Genomic DNA, 15,677 nt, shown 5'->3' on the forward strand with positions numbered 1-15,677 from the left:
ATCTCTTCTTCCCAGTAAAAAAAAATAAAATATATTCATAACCCACACTGTGCCATCTCAAGTTACTGCACCAAGATAAAATTACAATGATTTTCAGTTGTTCCAAATGGACAGAATACCCTTCCTTATGATATCATGTCTTATAAGATAGATAATTGGCTTGCTCCCAATATACCCAGATGTGACTGTGGAAGAGACAGGAAAAAAGTAATAATATTTATTTATTCCTTGGGTTGACCCTGTTTACACAGATGCATTACTATTAGAAAAGGTTGGTTTGGGACATTGGAATGAATTTACTTAATGGGTCTGTATGTAATTGGGTTGGAGGAAATTTTTAATTTCTACAAAAATTTTAGAATTCTATCTTATTCTCTTTTATTAATTTTCACATGTTAACAAAGCCAACCTTTTTGTCTAGCAGACAAGATCTTAAATCCTAACAAAACTCAATTTTTTTCTTTTTTTTTTTTAAGTTTGAGAGCCTCATGTTATCTCATGCTGCTTTAAATACAACTCAAATAAAAAAAAAAAAGGAGCTAAATGGGGCAGTAAGACCAGACTTTTTATTTTATTTTATTTATCTTATTTTTAATTAAAAAATTAAAGATTGTATTTATTTATTTGAGAGAGAGAGCATGCGTGGGGCAGGGGGATGTAGCTGCAGAGAGAGACTGAGATGTATACTCCCTAATGAGCAGGAAGCCCGATATGGGGCTCGATCCCAGGATCCTGACTGAGATCATGACTAGAGACAAAGGCAGATACATGTGCAAAATCCTTTTTTTTCTGGGAAACAATACTTTACAAGAGATGTTTGAAAAAGTATTGGGGAATCAATTTTAATTGGAGATACAAAAATTTAATTGACTTTTGTAAAGCTACAGGGATCCAAATGATGGGAATCCCAGCCCGTTTAGGTTGTGGACCACAGAGTATTCTTCTCTGTAATATTTTATTTTCTTCCATGTCTACTAACTCCAGTCCAAGTTCACTGATCTCTTTTTAGATAGTGCAAAACATGGCAAAGAATACCAAACAAGTGCCCGATATTCTACATTTATTACATCATTTCTAACATATAGAAGTGTGTTATCAAGGCTGGTTCTGTGAACGAACCTAGTTATGCTAAAGTGTGTTTTGTTCTCCAAGAAATTAAATGCATGTTTATCACACAATTATAAAATACTTGTGTCAAGAATTTTTATTCAAAAATTAATAAGAGAAGCAGATATTAAAACTAGTTCACATGGTTATTTGGGATATAAGCAGAGTTGTGCAGCAGAAGTGCTCTGGGCCCATAATTTGGGTTACAGGATTTATGTTTTCTTATGAAAAGTCACTAACTTGCATTATTGTTAACAAGAATCTTGTGCATTACCATCAGTTTTCTACATTATAACCTCTTGCTCTACAGTTTGTAAATAACTTTATCAATAGCAAGCTAATAAACGGGGTGACTCCAATGGATTGAGATAATCTCCAGAGTTTCTGCTACATAATGCCCAGGACTCCATTGAAAGGACACCTAGGAATTTATTTTGCCTAAAAATTTGATCATTTTTTTCACTGTCCTTACGTATTTTCCAAACATAGTCCTTTTGCTTCACCTTTCAGTCTACGGACAACCGTGTATCTGACTGACTTGTTAATTCTGGGAATGTCTTGCAGATTAATTTGCTTGCCAGAGGTGGTTCCTCTAATTGATGTCTAAGAACCCTAATTAGTTAAGAAAACTTTTTTTTAACATTTTAATTGCTATTTATTAGTATTCTTCTTATTATTGCTAGTATCTCTATTATAAATAATTCACAAGGGCATCTTTCTGACAAAAGACAAAGAGCTGGCTACTAGTAGAAAAAGTACATTTGACTCTGTCAGTGAAAGTGGTAAAGGGACTTGAGAAAATAAGGCAAAGCACTGGAATTTTGTGTTAAAACTTTAAATATTATAGACACATTTACTTAATTTCTAATACTGTTGTTGCTTATAATTAAATAAGATGTTTTCCATGAACCACGCATTACAGCAAATATATTGTTTATACAGATTAAATTTTCATCAAAAGGGACGCCTGGGTGGCTCAGTTGGTTAAGCAGCTGCCTTTGGCTCAGGTCATGATCCCAGCGTCCTGGGATCGAGTCCCGCATCGGGCTCCTTGCTCGGCTGGGAGCCTGCTTCTCCCTCTGCCTCTGCCTGCCATTCTGTCTGCCTGTGCTTGCTCTCTCGCCCACTCTCTCTGATAAAGAAATAAAATCTTAAAATAAATAAATAAATTTTCATCAAAAAATTGTAAGTGTATTTTATTGTAGGATCATGATAAGCATTTTGCCGATGAGAAAAGTGAAATTTAGAAAAGTATGTCTCTTCAAATCCCTCATACAATATCTGGCCTAGATAGAAGGATATACTATCACAATTGAGGAAGATAATTGAGATTACTTAAAATGATAAACTTTACTGTAGAGGGTTTTTTAAAAGTTTGCCACAGATTCAGATTCTTTTAAAATATATATCTATTTTGTGTAAAGAGAATGCACTGAGAAGTAAAAAGAAAGTGATATATCAGTGCTACCAACTAATGGCTATAATATCATCACCTTATTTATGAACAATGAAACAGTGTGCAATATTTAAATAAATTTAAATAAATCCCTATTTATTTTATATATTTATAAATTTAAATAAATTCCTATTTATTTATTATTAAAGAAATTCCTCTAACAAACAGTATGTTTTGAAGGTTGCTAGCAGGAAAGTGTTGTACTACATGGAATTATCAGAAAATGTGATCTAAAATTCTGCTTTCAAGGGCGCCTGGGTGGCTCAGTGGGTTAAAATTCTGCTTTCAAGAAGCTATAACAGTAAGTACTGAGCATTAGCTATTATATGCTAAGGATGAATAACTGAAATCTACATTTGAAACTAATGGTACACTATATGTTAACTAATTGAATTTTAAAAAGTTAATTTAAAAAACCACTATTTTATAAAACAATATTCCCAACCGGCTCTTTTGCGTTAAAATACTCACTTTGGGGGCGCCTGTGTGGCTCAGTGGGTTAAGCCACTGCCTTCGGCTCGGGTCATGATCTCAGGGTCCTGGGATCGAGTCCCGCATCGGGCTCTCTGCTCAGCAGGGAGCCTGCTTTCTTCTCTCTCTCTCTCTGCCTGTCTCTCAGTGTACTTGATCTAAAGATAAGGATTTACAGTATGATTTGACTGGTAGGGTCTGAATCATTTTTACTATTGTTTTGACTATTACTTGAAACCTATAGTAGTACTTGGGATATGTGTTGTGTATTCTGTGAACATGTGCTATTTTTAGATAAGATAATTTCTGTCTCGAACCCCTGTTAATTTGTTTGTTTTTGTTTATTTGATGGTGGTTTCAGTAAATGGATATATCTGAAAAATTGCAAAGCCACTATTAAAATAAGTTATTATTATATATAGCATGGAATTGCACATTCCTCCTTTGAATCTGACAGAGCTTCACCATATCCTTAACAATTTGGGAAAAACATGCTATTATTTTTCTTTATAAAATTTCTCCTGTTAGCCTGTGGTGGTTGTCATCAGCAGTAACTCCTCTGAAGGCTTTGTCAAAAGAGTTGAAAAAATTGGAAAGGTGTGAATGAAGCTGTGTTCTGAATATAAAGAAAAGAGCATTGAAGTACAATTCACACTCTTACTTCTCCTTCTATGCTTTCAGATGTTTGACATTTGAAGATTTTGCTTCTAGAAGAGATGCCCTATATAATTCTTACTTTAAGGAGCAAGTTGCTTTTATAATTTTTTTATTATCCTACCATTCAAGTATTTCCATTTAAATTAAATTCAATACCATTTAAAAAAATCAAAAGTGCAGCCAGTATTCAATTCCTGGGCTAAATAATTTTAGAAAGCTTTGTATTATTGAACCTACAGGGTTTTTCTGTAGTTTTAACTCTTTCTTTCTGTGATTTTTCCCATTAGTCATGTAAGTGACTGCAATATAACAGACATTGAGGATAAAGAAGGACTGAATAGAACAATCTTTGGCCTCATGAAGTTGAGAATCTAGCAAGGGAGTCAAACAATTCAGTCATTCAGAGACAATTTATTGAGTTCCTGGCCTAAGGTGAGCACAACAAAACCCCAGACCAGAGGAATCATTTTAATGGGAGAGATAGATAATAGGTAAGCCAACTTTTAAAAAAAAATCGTACTGGTTTTTCTTTAATAGTGATGCATATTTGAAATAAATAAGCCCATTTTAAAAAGAGCAGTGATTGAGAAGAGGTTTTTTAACTGAGTGGTCCGAAAGGGCCTCCCTGAAAAAGTCTGTTTTGAACAGATTTCTGAATAATATCAGCTAGGAAGCTGCGTAAAAATCTCAGGGATGGGTGATTTTTCCAGTCAAAAAACTGTAAAGGCTCCAAAGTCACAATAGAGCTATAAGTTTCTCTAATAAAGTAACTTCTGACAAAGAATGAGAAGAAATAACTAACCCAGGTTTGAAAGAAAAGGGACAGACTTTCTATGGAATTCATATTTAATTAAAGCTCTAAAGGACAAAAATACAATAGAGCAAAATTCTGGTCACGCTGATATACCTAATGAAAGTTCATAAACAAGGTGTGGGTAGCAAAGAATGTGTGGGAAAGTTGGTAAGAACAGTGGGGAAGAGTCATCCCTGAACATGTTAATAAATGAAGCAATTCTTGTGTTGTTTTAAAGGGTAAATTGGAGTTTGCCTAAGTGATTAGAGAAGGATGCCTCAGCTTATGGAAGTTCAAAGCCATAAAGACGTGATAAACTACTGCAGATATTTTCATCTATGTTTGTTGTTGGTCTAGTAATGGTGATCTAAAAACTCCTACTTAAGACAACTAAAAATCCAGACAAAATAGCTTTTAAAGTTAAAAATATCAGAATGATTTTAAAAATAAGTGAGGAATTACTGGGCCAAAATACGAAATACAATGAGAGCCTAGAGATATATGCCCTGAAGCCATTTTACCTATGAGAGCATTCGAAACTGCTAAAACACACTGAGCTGTGTTGTTAATAGACTCTTGATACTAGAGAAACAAAATTCAAAATCCAGCAGCAATCAAATTTGAGGACTCTGGTACAACCCAAATTTAAGTTGAGATCCCCAAAGCACAAGGAGAAGCAGAAATAAGACTATAGCCTACCTTGCCTTCTGTGTAAACTGAGAAAGTCAATCACTGAATTTGGAGTATGATTGTCTTATAGAGTCTCAGATATAAGAGAAAATCCTGCCAAGGAGGACCATACCATTATTATAGCTCTTAATTATCCCTACTCAATAAGAGTTTCAAATATAATGTCTTGAACGTAGCAAAATGGAACAAAGCACACAAAGAAAAACCATTAACAAGATTTGATAGACAAAATGGGATTAAGTATGATGTTAAAATGATCAATAAAGATTGTAAAATGGCTTGATTACTCTGCTCAAAGAAATGAGAGGGGAAGCAAATTGAACAAAAAACTGAAACTAAAAATGATATTGAGAAAGGTTTTATAAATGAACCAAATGGATACTCTAGAACTTTAAAGATATGACAGCTAATTTAAGATACCACAGGGGTGCCTGGGTGGCTCACTTAATTAAACCTCCAATTCTATTTCCTTTTTTTTTAACACCTTAATTTTATTTTATTTCTTTCATTTACGCTCAGGTCATGATGTCAGGGTTGTGAAATAGAGCCCAGAGTTGGGCTCTGTGCTGAGCCTGGAGCCTGCTTAAGATTCTTTCCCCTTCTTTTTCTATCCCTCCCTGCGCTCTCACTTGCTCGCTCTCTCTTGCTTGCAAATAGATAGATAGATAGATAGATAGATAAGAGACAAAGCAAAATAAAAGCAGATTATGAAAATAACTATAAAGATTTTGAAATGAAAACAAGTTCAAAATAAAATAGAGAAGACCTACACAGCTAAAAGTTCATTCAGAATATCTACTATTAAAGAAGTCAGTATGACACAATGTTAAGATATCAAAAGATTTGAGAAAGGGTAATCCAAATGGCCACTCATATATCAAAACTGTTTATCTTTCTTATGAATCTGGAATTAAATTAAATTAAATTAAAAATAAATTAAAACCTAAAATGACATACTATTACACACTTACCATATTGGGCAACAGTAAAATTGTCTTGCAAGAATGTGAAAGAATGAAAGTGCCCATAATAAAATCATTTGAGGTAAGTTGGACACTATTTAGAAAACTTAAAAATAAAAATAAAAATCTGGTCCATTCCTAGAAATACAACATGGAACTAAATGAATATTTTCACCAGGATATGCAAACAGATGATTATAGCTATTTCATTCATAACGGCAGATCAGTAGTGGTCTATTTGCACAATGTTACATTAAATAAGAGAGAATATTAACAAACTGGGAGGAGGGGTTAGGTTGTTATCATAAACAGATCTTCTATGGTGCTGATTATGTTCTATTTCTCAAAATCTTTAAGTTAAAAAAGTTTTCAAATTTATATCTAGATAGATAGATGATAGATAGACAGAAATCCCTGAAGCTGCAATGCTAGGCTAAGACCAGGCTTTCAAGGGCTTTTCTATACTCTACTAAATACTTGAAACCATTCATTATATCATAGCTCAGTGTTCAAATCTCCATTTGTTTCCTCAGTTTCCTAATATTTATCTTAAGGTGACCTGATCCAGACTTTTGATCACCTTTGTCTAAATATTTCTATTTTAACAAAGTCCTTTTGAACACTGAGAGACTAAAACTTAGAAAAATACTCTGATTGTTACCTCACTAGAGTGGAAAATATATAGTTACCCATTAACTAATGATATCCATGTCTACATTAGATCCATGACATTTTTAATTCTTGGGAGCTTTTGGTTAAATGAATTTTTTAAGCTTCCTTTAAAGGAAGCTTTAAGCCATCACCACATGAATAAAATTAAAGAACTAAATGAAAACAGGCCAAGTATTTACGGAGTAATAGAATGTGCAGTGGAAAGAGTACAATTCTGAAATCAGAAAGCCTAAATTAGTGTGATGCATCTTTACTAGCCATGTAATCATAAACCAGTTATCTAAATGTGTTAGCCTCAGTTTTTTCACCCATGAAATGGTGATGATAATACTTATTATGCAGAGTTGTTGTGTGGATGTGATGAAGCATGGAGCATGAGATTCTCATATTCCATGCTAAAATGATAGCTATTTTTATACTTATAATAATTCTAATAATAGTAATTAAATTGTTCAAAATGGTAATATTCATTTATATTGAGGCATTGTATTGACTATTCATAGACACATTTACCAAAATAAATTTCATTTTACTTTACCCCCTCTGAGGATATATATTCCCTAATTCAATATGAATCTCATTATGAATAATAATTATCATAATAAATATGCTGATTTTTCTTCTATTTATTTTTAGGGAGGTATCCTTTACTGTTGAACATAAAGAAACTTAAGCAAGTCTGTCTTATTCAAAATTTGCATGCTGCTTTCTTATGAAACTAGATTATAGAATTGTATGAAATAAATTCATGCAGTTAAGACATTTATGTTTGGAAACCTGGGTGGTCAGTTTAGTATTTCAAAAGAAGATTTTAAATTTAAACCTTAAAACTGAGCTCTTTCAGCCTTATTTATAGACCATCCTTCATGCTTCATAAGTACTCCTTCATTGTAAACTAAGTAATAGTTTTTGTCACAGTGTATATAACGAAAATGGATTTTATATTCTATTATTTCAGAGTTAGTTGTAGTTTCTACTTCCTTACTTCCTTTTTTGAAAAATAGATTAATTCTACAAAAAGTTTTTTCCAGCTTTATTGAAAAAAAATCGACATATTATAATTTGTAAGTTTAAGAAATGATTTCTTATAACATTGCAAACTTTTAACATTGTGTAAATTTTGTACAATTTGATAAATTGATATGCATCTTTATTGCAATATAATCTACATAAAAATGTTAATACATCTACTATCTCGTATAGTTGCCACTGTTTTTTATGCATGTATCATAAGGAATTTTAAGATCTACTCTCTTAGCAACTTTTATGTATATAGTATAGAAGAGATAAACTTCAGAGGTCTTGTGGGTTTGGTTCCAGACTGCATCTATAAAGTGATTATCTCAATAAACTAAGTCAAATTATTATTTTTTTGGTTTCCCAGTGCATATAAAAAATTATGTTTCCCAGTGCATATAAAAAATAAACACTATACTGTACTGTTCAAAAGCATTATGTTTTTAAAGAAAAACAATGTATATACCTTAAGTAAACTAGTTCTGAGTTTTCAGTGGGTCATAATTACTGATCACAGATCACCATAACAAATACAATAATAATGAAAAAACTTGAAATATTGCAAGAATTACCAACATGTGAGAGAGAGACACAAAATGAACAAATGTTGTTAGAAAAATGGTGGCAGCAGACCTCTCTTATACAAGATTGCTATAAACTTTCAACTTGTAAGAATGTGATATATGCAAAGTTTAATAAAGGGAAGCACAATAAAAAAGTATGTATATTTTATTAACTATGATCATCATGCTGTACATTAGATCCCCAGAAATTTTTCACATTATAGTTGCAAGTTTGCACCCTTTGACCACCTTACTCCATCCCAGGTTCACCCCTTGTCAACTCAATTCTAAGTTTCCATTAGTTTGCCTTTTCCTCAGATTCTGTATGTAAGGGATATCATAATACATAAATTAAAAAAATATATAAAATCTTTGAAATATTTCACTCAGTATAATACCTTCAAGATCCATCCATGCTGTTGTAAATGGCAGTATTTCTTAATTTTTCATGGTTAAGTAGTATTCCATAGTATATATTTACCATACTTCTTTTATTCATTCATCCATTAATGGATACTGAAGTTATTTCCATCTCTTGCTTAGAGTTAATAATTTTATAATGAACATAAGAGTGCAGATATGTCTTTGAACAGTGACTTCGTTTCCTTTAGATATATACCTAGAAGTGGGATTACTGAATCATATGGTAATTTTACTTTTAATAATATGAATAATCTCCATACTGTTTTCCATACAAATTTATATCCCTATCACAGTGCATAAGTTCCCCATTTTCCCCAATATTTACCAAAATTTGTTAGTTTCAATTTTTTGGTAGTATATGTTCTAATAGGTAGTAATATCTTGCTGTGTTTTTCAGAGGTAAACAACAACAACAACATAATGACTTTGCCCTGAGTTTTTTATGTTGAGCACTTTTTAATGCTCCTGATGCGGGGCTCGATCCCAGGACCCTGGGATCATGACCTGAGCTGAAGGCAGCGGCTTAACCCACTGAGCCACCCAGGAGCCCCTGCCCTGAGTTTTTTACGTTGAGCACTTTTTAATGCTCCTGTTGGTCATTTATATAAATTTTGAAAAAAAAAAGTCTATTGAGATCCTTTTGCTATTTTTTTAATTATATATTTTTTTCTATTTGTATCTGTTGGTTATTAACCTCTTTTTATTTATAAGATTCGTAAGTATTTTCTTACATTCTGTGGATTGTGTTTTCATTCTCTCTCTCTTTTTTTTTTTGGCTTTGTAGTATAGTTTCAAATCAAGAAGTGTAATTTCTCTTCTTCATTCTTTCTCAGAACTGCTTTGATTATTTGTTGTCTTTTATGGTCTCACATAAAGTTTAGGATTCTTTAATTACTTCTGTAAAAAAATAATATTGGATTGTTTTAAGATTTTTAATTTATTTATTTGACAGAGAGAGATGACAAGCAGGCAGAGAGGCAGGCAGAGAGAGAAGAGGAAGCAGGCTTCCTGCTGAGCAGAGAGCCTGATGCGGGTCTCGATCCCAGGACCCTGGGATCATGACCTGAGCCGAAGGCAGCGGCTTAACCCACTGAGCCACCCAGGAGCCCCTAACATTGGATTTTTGATAGGAATTGGATTTACAGATGGTTTTCGGTAGTATGGACATTTTAACAATGTTAATTCTTACCATTCATAAATATGAGCTATCTTTCAATTTGTGTCTCCTTCAATTTCTTTATCAATGTCATAGTTTATGGAGTACAGACCTTTCATCTTCTTAGTTAAATCTATTCCTAAGTATTTTATTATTTTTGATGCTATAGTGAATTAGATAGTTTTCTTTATTTTTTCAGATAGTTCATCATTAGAGTGTTAAAATGCTCCTGTCTTGTGCTTACTTTGGCAGCACATATACTAAAATTGGAATGATGCAGAGAAGATTAGCGTGATCACTGAACAAGGATGACATGAAAAACTGGGAAGCATTCCATATTAAAAAAAAATGAAACTAAACAAAATTCTTGTCTTTTATATATTGATCTTGTATTTGGCAGCTTTACTAAATTTTTTATTAAAAATTTTGTGAAGTTTTTAGGATTTTTTAACATGTAAGTTCATGTTATCCAAAAAAAGAAAATTTTACTTCTTCCTTTTTTATTCGTTTTTGGAGTCTCTTATTTCGTTGTGTTCCTTCTTTCTCTTTCTAGGACATCCAGTACTATGTCAAATGAGAGTAGTGAAAGTGGACACACTTGTCTTTTTTCTGATCTTTAAGGGGAAAACTTTCAAACGTTTTTGATTGAATATGAGATTAGCTCTGGGCTTGCAATGTGTTTTGTCTTTAATGGATTTTTTAAATTATTTTTTTAAACTTTTTATAAACATATAATGTATTTTTATCCCTAGGGGTACAGTTCTGTGAATCACCAGGTTTACACATTTCACAGCACTCACCATCACTCACCATAGCACCTGCCCTCCCCAATGTCCATACTCCCACCATCCTCTCCCATCACACCTCCCTTCAGCAACCCTCAGTCTGTTTTGTGAGATTCAGTCTTTTATGGTTTCTCTCCCTCCCAATCCCATCTTCTTTTATTTTTCTTTTCGTACGCCTGAAACCGCCTATGTTGCATCTCCACTTCATCATATCAGGGAGATCATATGATAGTAGTCTTTCTCAGATTGATTTATTTCGCCAAGCATAATACCCTCTAGTTCCATCCACGTCATCACAAATGGCAGGATTTCGTTTCTTTTGATGGCTGCATAGTATTCCATTGTACATATATACCACATCTTATTTATTGATTCATCTGTTGAAGGACATTTAGGTTCTTTCCATAGTTTAACTATTGTGGACATTGCTGCTATAAACATTTGGGTGCATGTGCCCCTTCAGAATGCCACGTTTGTATCTGTAGGGTATGTACCCAGTACTACAAGCACTGGGTCATAGGGTAGTTCTATTTTCAGCTTTTTGAGGCACCTCCACGCTGTTTTCCAGAGTGGTTGCACCAGCTTGCATTCCCACGTACAGTGTAGCAGGGTTGCACTTTCTCCACATCCTCGCCAGCATCTGTCATTGACTGACTTGTTCATTTTAGCCATTCTGAAAGGTGTGAGGTGGTATCTCATTCTGGTTTTGCATTGTATTTCCCTGATGCCGAGTGATGTGGAGCATTTTTTCACATGTCTGTTGGCCATTTGGATGTATTCTTTGCAGAAATGTCTGTTCATGTCCTCTGCCCATTTCTTCATTGGATTATTTGTTCTTAGGGTGTTGACTTTGATAAGCTCTTTATAGATTTTGGATACTGGCCCTTGATCTGGTATGTCATTTGCAAATATCTTCTCCCAGATAACTTCTGACAGTCATCTTTTGGCTTTGTTAACTGTTTCCTTTGCTGTGCAAAAGCTTTTTGATCTGATGAAATCCCAAGAGTTCATTCCTGCCCTTGCTTCCCTTGCCTTTGGCGATGTTCTTAGGAGGAAGTTGCTGCTGCTGAAGAGACACGGGGTTTAAGGGGAAGGAGGGGGGACAGTCCCCCAAAGCTCCCTATTCAGTGCAGGGGCGGTGTGCAGGGATCCTGTCATCTCTCCTTTCCTGTGGGGAAAGCACTGGCCTAGTTCGTGACTCCGCCTGAGCGCCAGAGTAAAAGGCCAAGCGATGCCTACACTGGGACATGGTAGTGTGCATAGAGTGCCATCCTAGGCTACGCACGCTACTGCACGGTTGTGGCTATGTCTGTTTAGTTCAGCCTGGCACAGTGAACCCAGGACTCGAACAGGGAGCCCGGGAAAGCAAGGCCCAAGATGCACCAGCTCTCCCGCAGCTCTTCTTCCCTGAAGCGACTGAAGCCTTGCTGAGGAAGCAGCGGCAAAGTGCTGTTCGCTCCAAGCCAAAGCCTCTGCGAAAGCACAGCATTCTCTGAGAAATGTTCTGTGGGCTGCTGCTGCTTGCCTGAGCCCAGTCTCACGGTGGGAGAAACCCGCATACAGCGAAAACCTCTTTGCCTGGGCATCTCCCCTGGGAAAGCACAGCATTCGTTGGGAAATCAGAGTTGGGTTTGGGGATGCTGCTACTGCTTGCCTGAGCTAGTCTCCGCAGCACGGTGGAAGATACCCGCATGGAGCGAACTACTCTTTGCCCTAGCATCCCCTCTGCCTGAGAGAGAAGCATGGTCGCACAGGTCTGTCACCGCACTCCCCAGGAGCGATTGTGGGGAAGCAGAGCACGCCGCCCCCGGGGAAGAGAAGGAGCCATTGGCCATGGGGTCGGGAAACGCTCGGGAAGCAGGATAGCCTGCCATGGCACGAAGAGCAGGCTGCTGGCAAGACAAGTGTCACCCGCTCCCTGTGCGGAGACATGGAAGCCTGGCTGCTAAGGAGTCATGAGGGAACGACTAGGGCAGGGATGCGTGCTCCACTCTGAGGAAGGAGTCTGGGCAGAAGGCAGGCCTGTCCTGTGCCTCAGGTCCCAAGGGGACAGCATCTCCTTGGCCACCTGTCCCAAAGGCAGACGGGCTTGCCACCAGGTGCCACGGTGGAAGATACCCGAATGGAGCGAAATACTCTTTGCCCTGCATCCCCTCTGCCTGAGAGAGAAGAGTGGTTGCACAGGTCTGTCTCCGTGCTCCCCAGGAGCAAGTGTGGGGAAGGCACAGCACGCGGCCCCGGGAGTAGAGAAGGAGCTGCTGGCCTTGGGGTCGGGAAAATAGAACAGCCACATGCAGATAAATGAAATTGTACCATTTCCTTACACCATACATGAAAATAGACTGGAAATGGATGAAGAATCATAATGTGAGAAAAGAATCCATCAAAATCCTTGAGGAGAGAACAGGTAGCAACCTCTTTGACCTCAGCAGCAGCAACTTCTTCCTAGGAACATCACCAAAGGCAAGGGAAGCAAGGTCAAGAATGAACTCTTGGGATTTCATCAGATCAAAAAGCTTTTGCACAGCACAGGAAACAGTTAACAAAGCCAAAAGATGACTGTCAGAAGTTATCTGGGAGAAGATATTTGCAAATGACATATCAGATCAAGGGCCAGTATCCAAAATCTATAGAGAGCTTATCAAACTCAACACCCTAAGAACAAATAATCCAATGAAGAAATGGGCAGAGGACATGAACAGACATTTCTGCAAAGAATACATCCAAATGGCCAACAGACACGTGAAAAAATGCTCCACATCACTTGGCATCAGGGAAATACAATGCAAAACCAGAATGAGATACCACCTCACACCTTTCAGAATGGCTAAAATGAACAAGTCAGTCAATGACAGATGCTGGCGAGGATGTGGAGAAAGTGCAACCCTGCTACACTGTACGTGGGAATGCAAGCTGGTGCAACCACTCTGGAAAACAGCGTGGAGGTGCCTCAAAAAGCTGAAAATAGAACTACCCTATGACCCAGTGCTTGTAGTACTGGGTACATACCCTACAGATACAAACGTGGCATTCTGAAGGGGCACATGCACCCAAATGTTTATAGCAGCAATGTCCACAATAGTTAAACTATGGAAAGAACCTAAATGTCCTTCAACAGATGAATCAATAAATAAGATGTGGTATATATGTACAATGGAATACTATGCAGCCATCAAAAGAAACGAAATCCTGCCATTTGTGATGACGTGGATGGAACTAGAGGGTATTATGCTTGGCGAAATAAATCAATCTGAGAAAGACTACTATCATATGATCTCCCTGATATGATGAAGTGGAGATGCAACATAGGCGGTTTCAGGCGTACGAAAAGAAAAATAAAAGAAGATGGGATTGGGAGGGAGAGAAACCATAAAAGACTGAATCTCACAAAACAGACTGAGGGTTGCTGAAGGGAGGTGTGATGGGAGAGGATGGTGGGAGTATGGACATTGGGGAGGGCAGGTGCTATGGTGAGTGATGGTGAGTGCTGTGAAATGTGTAAACCTGGTGATTCACAGAACTGTACCCCTAGGGATAAAAATACATTATATGTTTATAAAAAGTTTAAAAAAATAATTTAAAAAATCCATTAAAGACAAAACACATTGCAAGCCCAGAGCTAATCTCATATTCAATCAAAAACGTTTGAAAGTTTTCCCCTTAAAGATCAGAAAAAAGACAAGTGTGTCCACTTTCACTACTCTCATTTGACATAGTACTGGATGTCCTAGAAAGAGAAAGAAGGAACACAACGAAATAAGAGACTCCAAAAACGAATAAAAAAGGAAGAAGTAAAATTTTCTTTTTTTGGATAACATGAACTTACATGTTAAAAAATCCTAAAAACTTCACAAAATTTTTAATAAAAAATTTAGTAAAGCTGCCAAATACAAGATCAATATATAAAAGACAAGAATTTTGTTTAGTTTCATTTTTTTTTAATATGGAATGCTTCCCAGTTTTTCATGTCATCCTTGTTCAGTGATCACGCTAATCTTCTCTGCATCATTCCAATTTTAGTATATGTGCTGCCAAAGTAAGCACAAGACAGGAGCATTTTAACACTCTAATGATGAACTATCTGAAAAAATAAAGAAAACTATCTAATTCACTATAGCATCAAAAATAATAAAATACTTAGGAATAGATTTAACTAAGAAGATGAAAGGTCTGTACTCCATAAACTATGACATTGATAAAGAAATTGAAGGAGACACAAATTGAAAGATAGCTCATATTTATGAATGGTAAGAATTAACATTGTTAAAATGTCCATACTACCGAAAACCATCTGTAAATCCAATTCCTATCAAAAATCCAATGTTAGGGGCTCCTGGGTGGCTCAGTGGGTTAAGCCGCTGCCTTCGGCTCAGGTCATGATCCCAGGGTCCTGGGATCGAGACCCGCATCAGGCTCTCTGCTCAGCAGGAAGCCTGCTTCCTCTTCTCTCTCTGCCTGCCTCTCTGCCTGCTTGTCATCTCTCTCTGTCAAATAAATAAATTAAAAATCTTAAAACAATCCAATATTATTTTTTTACAGAAGTAATTAAAGAATCCTAAACTTTATGTGAGACCATAAAAGACAACAAATAATCAAAGCAGTTCTGAGAAAGAATGAAGAAGAGAAATTACACTTCTTGATTTGAAACTATACTACAAAGCCAAAAAAAAAAAGAGAGAGAGAATGAAAACACAATCCACAGAATGTAAGAAAATACTTACGAATCTTATAAATAAAAAGAGGTTAATAACCAACAGATACAAATAGAAAAAAATATATAATTAAAAAAATAGCAAAAGGATCTCAATAGACTTTTTTTTTTCAAAATTTATATAAATGACCAACAGGAGCATTAAAAAGTGCTCAACGTAAAAAACTCAGGGCAGGGGCTCCTGGGTGGCTCAGTGGGTTAAGCCGCTGCCTTC

The 15,677-nt window shown here is 36.0% G+C and overlaps 2 non-coding genes across 2 annotated transcripts; one reads left to right on the top strand and one right to left on the bottom strand.

Moving 5' to 3' along the window:
- Positions 1-10,203: 10,203 nt before the first annotated feature.
- Positions 10,204-10,310, top strand: LOC131834923 (U6 spliceosomal RNA). The gene has a single exon (XR_009355015.1). It is a non-coding gene; the product is annotated as a U6 spliceosomal RNA (small nuclear RNA).
- Positions 10,311-14,689: 4,379 nt separating this feature from the next.
- LOC131834925 (U6 spliceosomal RNA) lies at positions 14,690-14,796 on the bottom strand. Its single transcript, XR_009355016.1, has one exon. It is a non-coding gene; the product is annotated as a U6 spliceosomal RNA (small nuclear RNA).
- Between the last annotated feature and the right edge of the window lie 881 nt (positions 14,797-15,677).

This window comes from Mustela lutreola, chromosome 6 (genome assembly GCF_030435805.1).
Source record: "Mustela lutreola isolate mMusLut2 chromosome 6, mMusLut2.pri, whole genome shotgun sequence".
NCBI lineage: Eukaryota > Metazoa > Chordata > Mammalia > Carnivora > Mustelidae > Mustela > Mustela lutreola.